A 7,618-nucleotide genomic window follows, 5' to 3' on the forward strand; every position below is an offset into this window, starting at 1 on the left:
AGTTTGGGCACCCCAGGTAAAAATTTGTATTAATGTGCATAACGAAGCCAAGGAAAGATGGAAAAATCTCCAAAAGGCATCAAATTACAGATTAGACATTCTTATAATATGTAAAAAAATATTAGATTTTATTTCCATCATTTACACTTTCAAGATTACAGAAAACGAAAAAAATGGTAGCCGAAAGAAGCCGAACGTCGGTGCGGCTCTATACTGCGCCTGCGCACCGACGTTCGGCTTCTTTCGGAAAATCGTGACGCGATGGATGCGACCGTCGGAAGCCTCTCGGAAGACTGTCAATCAAGAAGGAATGCCCAGTCCCGCAGCCCATACCCGGAAGTGGCGGAGAAGATGCATCTCGGAAACGGGTAAGTACGGATCATATTTTAAAACAAATAGCCGATTCCCCTAGAGAAAACGAGCAGGAATCTAAGGGGGAAAAGTGCCCTCTAAGGGTGAACCCCCGCTTTAATATCTTGTACTGCCCCCTTTGGCAAGTATCACAGCTTGTAAACGCTTTTTGTAGCCAGCCAAGAGTCTTTCAATTCTTGTTTGAGGGATCTTTGCCCATTCTTCCTTACAAAAGTCTTCCAGTTCTTTGAGATTTCTGGGCTGTCTGTCACGCACTGCTCTTTTAAGGTCTATCCATAGATTTTCAATTATGTTGAGGTCAGGAGATTGTGAAGGCCATGGCAAAACCTTCAGTTTATGCCTCTTGATGTAATCCCCCGTGGATTCAAAACTCGGCGCGGGAACGACGGCCATACTTAACATTAGCTACGCCTTATATAGCAGGGGTAACTATACGCCGAAAAAAGCCTAACGTAAACGACGTAAAAAAATGCGCCGGCGGAACGTACGTTTCTGAATCGCCATATCTACCTAATTAGCATATCATAAACATACGGAAGCGCCATCTAGCGGCCAGCCTGAAAATGCAGCCTAAGATACGACGGTGTAAGATTACTGTCGGATCTTAGGGATATCTATGCGTAACTGATTCTCTGAATCAGGCGCATAGATACGACCTCCCGGACTCAGAGATACGACGGCATATCAGGAGATACGCCGTCGTATTTCTTTTCTGAATCTGGCCCCCTGTCCCTAGTAGCTCGCCCTCAGAATCGAACACACACGTAAGTCCCGCCCACATATGTAAACGCCGTTCAAAACACACATCTGAGGAACCGCCCCGTGCGTTAGAGCGCCAGCAACAATTCTAGCACTAGACCTCCTCTGTAACTCTAAACTGGTAACCTGTAAAAAAAAAAAAAGCGACGTCTATGGAGATTTTTAAGTACTGAAGTTTGGCGTCATTCCACGAGCGTGCGCAATTTTAACGAACCAGGCCTTCTTGCCCAACATCAGTACCTGACCTCACAAATGCTCTTCTGGAAGAATGGTCAAACATTCCCATAGACACCCTCCTAAACCTTGTGGACGGCCTTCCCAGAAGAGTTGAAGCTGTTATAGCTGCAAAGGGCGGGGCCAACTCAATATTGAACCCAACAGACTAAGATGCCATTAAAGTTCATGTGCGTGTGTGTAAAGGCAGGCGTCCCAATACTTTTGACAATATAGTGTATGTGCCACACCTGTGTGATCCCTCTAAAAATTGGAAATGACTGTAGTAGACAACTCTACACTACAGTGCTCTCCTCTAGATTCCGGGTCCCGTCAAAACGGCGAGTAGGGGGGGCGTGTTTCATTTAAATGAAGCGTGTCCCCGCACCGAAGGAACTGCGCATGCGCCATCCCTAAATTTCCCGCCGTGCATTGCGCTAAATGATGTCGCAAGGACATCATTGGTTTTGACCTGGACGTCCATCCCGATTCACGAACGACTTACGCAAAAAAAAAAAATTCAAATGAAACGCGGGAACGACGGCCATACTTAACATGGCAAGTCTAACTATACGCCACAAAACAGCAGCTTTAACTATACGCCGGAAAAAGCCGTCTAGAGACGACGTAAGAGAATGCGACGGCCGCCCGTACGTTCGTGGATCGTCGGAAATAGCTAATTTGCATACTCGACGCGGAAAACAACGAGAACTACACCCAGCGGACGCCAAAGTATTGCACCTACGATCCGAAGGCGTACGAAGCCGTACGCCTGTCGGATCTAACCCAGATGCCGTTGTATCTTGGTTTGAGGATTCAAACTAAAGATACGACGCGGGAAATTTGAAAGTACGCCGGCGTATCAGTAGATACGCCGGCGTACTCTCTCTGTGGATCTGCCCCTAAGCAGATAAAACTTCAGCTTTATTTCTGACGCGAGTTTCAATTATAGAACTCCTGCAATGCTCTTCCTATAATATAGATGGGAACATATGGGTACAATGAAGGCAGGTAGCGTTACGGAAAAACAGACGTCGCCAGATGAGCGGCATGCTGAGATGACAAGCTGAGATCGGGGCCCTTTTCTCTGGGAATGCCCCCCCTTGTAAACGATTCACCCCATCACCAGTCATCGCTGATAGGATCTGACAAAACACCTGTTCCGGTAATCGCACCTGGCTCCAGCGCCGCCGTTCCCGAAGAGTTATACCGCGACGAGAGCCAAATCCGAACCTTCCGTCTCCAATTAGCATACAAAGCACACAGCCGAGCTCCGAGCTTTGCCAGACTTTCTTTGTTTCTTTTTTTTATGAAATTATTTATTTTTGCACTAGGTGTGTTTTTTGCTAAACTTTTTTTTTTGTTTTTTTTTTTGGGCGAAAACTTTATAGTTTTATTTGCAATGATTCTCATTTTTGCACAACACCCCTCCTTCCCCCAACCTCGGCATCTATTATTAAGCTGTACTTATTGCCTGGAAACAAATAATAAAGAACAAATATCAGCCGATGACTTCTCTTGCCCTTATTTAGATGGAATGGCCTGGCTTTTAGTGGTGTGCTGTTGCTTGGCAACCTCCAAATTGCTCTGTAGATTATTACGACCTTCGCTGGGAGTTTGTGATCTGGATAGTCGGTTATTTTATCAGTGGGATAAAGCGGGCCGGCGCAGGCGGGGAAGGAGGAAATCTGATGGCTGTATTCTGTACCGGGCACCGTACAGCTGGCATGGAGTGTGGCCTACAACTCCCAGCAGGCTTGCTCTCCGCTTGGCTCTTATTGACCCCCCACCCCCCCTATGGGAAATTGACCCCCCCCCCCTCCTATGGGAAATTGACCTCCCCCCCTCCTATGGGAAATTGACCCCCCCCCCCTCCTATGGGAAATTGAATGGTATTAGGTTGGGTATGGGTCGCCTGGACTTTTTGCTGAATACCCACGCAATTGCAGAAAACATTGGCCCGGATTCAGAGAGCAATTGCGCCTGCGTAACCATAGTTACGCAGCGCAATTGCTTACTTGCGCCGGCGTAACGAATGCTCCTGATTCAGGAACCTCGTTACGCCGACTGCAGCCTAAGATATGCGTGGCATAAGGCTCTTATGCCCGAATATCTTAGGCTGCATTCTTGCGATGGCCGCTAGGTGGCGTTCCCGTTGTGCTCAGCGTATAGTATGCAACTAACAATACAATACATACTAACGCCGATTCACAACGTTACGCGAGCCCTGCGTACGCAATTTACGTCGTTTGCGTACGGCGGTTTTCGCGTAAGGCTGCCCCTGCTGTTAGCAGGGGCAGCCAATGTTACGTATACCCGTCGTTCCCGCGTCGCGAAATTTGAACTTTACGTAGTTTGCGTAAATTCGTGATTCGTGAATGGCGCTGGACGCCGTTCACTTTGAAGCAAATGACGTCCTTGCGACCTAATTTGCCGCAATGCACGTTGGGAAAGTTTCCAGACTGAGCATGCGCTCTACGATCGGCGCGGGAACGAGCCTAATTTAAATGATTCCCGCCCCCTACGGGATCATTTAAATTGCGCGCGCTTACGCCAGGCATTTTGCCGCAGCGCCCACGCAATTTACGGAGCTACTGCTCCGTGAATCGCGGGTAGCGCAGAAAATTTGCGGGGGCGCAGGGCAAAAACGTTGCCCTGCGCCTCCGTAAAAACTGCGCAAAGGTACCTGAATCTACCCCATTGGGAATAGGGGTGTCTGAAAGACATTTCCAAACCAAAAGACAAAACCCTTTTTTAGGTTTTGGTGAGAAAAGTTAGAGCCTCTGGGGTAGATCCACAGAGCGAGTACGCCGGTGTCTCTACTGATACGCCGGCGTACTTTCAAATTACCCGCGTCGTATATTTGGTTTGAATCCTCAAACCAAGATACGACGGCATCTGGGTTCGATCCGACAGGCGTACGGCTTTGTACGCCTTCGGATCTAAGATGCAATACTTCGGCGTCCGCTGGGTGGAGTTCGCGTCGTTTTCCAGCGTTGAGTATGCAAATTAGCTATTTCCAACGATCCACGAACGTACGCGCGGCCGTCGCATTCTCTTACGTCGTCTCTAGTCGGCTTTTTCCGGCGTATAGTTAAAGCTGCTGTTTTGCGGGGTATAGTTAGACTTGCCATGTTAAGTATGGCCGTCGTTCCCGCGTTTATTTTGATTTATTTTTTTGCGTAAGTCGTCCGTGAATCGGGATGGACGTCTATGTTAAAAAAAATGACGTCCTTGCGACGTCATTTAGCGCAATGCACGGCGGGAAATTTCGGGACGGCGCATGCGCAGTTCATTCGGCGCGGGGACGCGCTTCATTTAAATGAAACACGCCCCCTAATCGCCGATTTGAATTCCGCTGCCAGAGATAGACTACGCCGCCGTAACTTATGGCGCAAATTCTTCCAGGATTCGAACTAAAGCCAGGTAAGGTACGGCGGCGTAGCGTATCTCTGATACGCTGGGCGGGTGCAGATCTCTGTGGATCTGCCCCTCTGTCTGTTTTTTACTGCTGAGGAAATTAGGCACTTATGGTGCTGGCTATAGTCTGTTAGCTGGATTCAGGTACATTGCCGCATCTTTGCGGCGGTGTAGCGTATCGTATTTACACTACGCCGCCGTAAGTTAGCTAGGCAAGTACTGTATTCACAAAGTACTTGCCAGCTAAGTTACGGCGGCGTAGCATAAATGGGGCCGGCGTAAGCGCACCTAATTCAAATTAGGCTGAGGGGGCGTGTTTTATGGTAATGGGGGGTGACCTGACGTGATTGCCGTTTTTTACGAACGGCGCATGCGTCGTCCGTGTACATATCCCAGTGTGCATTGCGGCAAAGTACGCCGCAAGGACGTATTGTTTTCGACATGGACGTAAATTACGTCCAGCCCTATTCACGGACGACTTACGCAAACTACGTAAAATTTCCAAATTTCGACGCAGGAACAATGGCCATACTTAACATTACTAGTCCAGCTATTTGATGGAATAACTTTACGCCTGAAAATGCCTTACGTAAACGGCGTATCTTTACTGCGACGGGCGCACGTACATTCGTGAATAGGCGTATCTATGTATTTACATATTCTACGCCGAACTCAACGGAAGGGCCACCTAGCGGCCAGCCTAAATATTGCACCCTAAGATACGACGGCGCAAGCTGTCGTATCTTAGATAGGTTTAAGTGTATCTCACTTTGAGAATACACTTAAACTTAGGACGGCGCAGATTCCGAGTTAGGTCGGCGTATCTACTGATACGCCGGCCTAACACTTTCTGAATCTAGCTATGTATCAGATAAAAATAATAGACTCCTCACTTGACAGCACAAAGATATCACAGCTAGGGTTGGGCTGGGGACATGTCATCCCAACCTGAAGGCGTGCACCATAATAGCCAAAGGCCCAGATTCACAAAGCACTTACGCCGACGTAAGTGCCAATGTGCGCCGGCGTATGCGTGCGGCAGACCCACGAACCAACATGCGCCTAAAAACAGGCTACACCCGGCCGACGTAGTTTGCACACGCCGACGTAGGGTGGGCGCACATATGGGCTGGGCGCATGGTGCTGCTCCCATTGATTAGCCATTCAAACATGCAAATGAGGGGAATACGCCGATTCACGAACGTGCGTGTGCTACGCGAGATGTGCGTAAGTTGTACGTCCGGCGTAAAGTTATTCCCCATAAATGAGGTGCAACCCGGCAACAGACATGCACAGGTCTGCACCAGGGAACACAAGCCAGCGTATTGTGCGTTGGACGTGTGTCTGGCGTAGCTTAGGCAGTTGTGCCAGCGTGGTTGTGAGCAGGCGCAGGAGGGTGCTGTGCATACGTCCAAGTCACGGTGCATGCGCAGTTCGTAATACGCACCTGTCTGGCGCTCGGCCCATCATTTGCATGTGGTCACGCCCACTTCCACCTACGCCGGCGTGCGCCTTCGAAACCCAAGCCACGCTGGCGCAGCGTTGGGAGCACTGGCTTGCTGAATGCAATGCTTGCCTCTCCGCGCTACGTTGGCGAGCTGTACGGTGTGCAGGGCCGGATTTGCTCTCCCTGCCGCCCCAAGGCCAGGTTCCGTAATGCACCCCCCTCCCCGCCAACCGAACCACCCCCCAAATCAACGGAGAATGGCAACCGGATGGCAAGGGCGGCACAGTTAGTTTTAATAGTTTTTATTTTGTAGCTTGTCTTTAACTTTTTTTATTTCTGTATAATTTTCTTATTATTTTTAATATTGTTTTTCTTACTCTTTACTTTTTAATTACTTTTTTTATTTTAATAATTTAATTATTTCTTATTTTTTTATCAAATTTTTTTTTTCACTTGGCAGAAAAGTTATCACACAGGAGAAAACAATTCCCTGTGTGATAGCAATTGGAGGTGACAGGTTCTCTTTATTGACCCTGTCACCTCCAAAACAGGAGTCCTAGCTCTGTGCTAGAACTCCTGTCACAGCTCACCCCTCTCATTGTGTACATCGGTGGCAGGGACAGTCACAGAAGACAGACTCAGCAGCCTGGGGGAGGACGGAGTCCCGAAGACAGAGCCAGTAGAGAGAGGTATGTGGGGGGACGGGGACGGCAGCACACATCGCCGCAATCACTTAAAAACTACTTTTTTTTATTACACTGGCCCCCCACATTACAATACGATTAAGGCTAGTAAGGCTCGGGGCGGCAGGGCGCAGAGGGGCGGCAGCGGCATTGAGTCCCCTGACGGCCAATTAAGGGTTGCTTTCTGGAATCCGCTTGCTCCTTAAAGGGGTGGTTCACCCTAAAAACTACTTTTTTTTATTACACTGGCCCCCCACATTACAATACGATTAAGGCTATTATTTTTTTTTTGATGCTGTACATACCTTTGTACAGCATATTCACCCGTGCATCCGGCTTGCGAGTCCCGCGGGAGTGGGTGTTCCTAACATGTCTGTGAATGACGTTTTGACCAAAAACGAGCTCCCCCCGTCGCGTAAGCCGCGTCACAGTTGGCGAAAGGAGCCGAACGGCGAGTCGGTGCTATACTGCGCATGGGCATCGCCGTTCGGCTCCTTTCGCCAATCGTGATGCGGCTTACGCGACGGGGGGGAGCTCGTTTTTGGTCAAAACGTCAATCACAGACATGTTAGGAACGCCCACTCCCGCGGGACTCGCAAGCCGGAAGCCACGGGTGAATATGCTGTACAAAGGTATGTACAGCATCAAAAAAAAAATAATAGCCTTAATCGTATTGTAATGTGGGTGGGGCAGTGTAATAAAAAAAGTAGTTTTTAGGGTGAAC

This window comes from Rana temporaria, chromosome 13 (assembly GCF_905171775.1).
Source record: "Rana temporaria chromosome 13, aRanTem1.1, whole genome shotgun sequence".
NCBI lineage: Eukaryota > Metazoa > Chordata > Amphibia > Anura > Ranidae > Rana > Rana temporaria.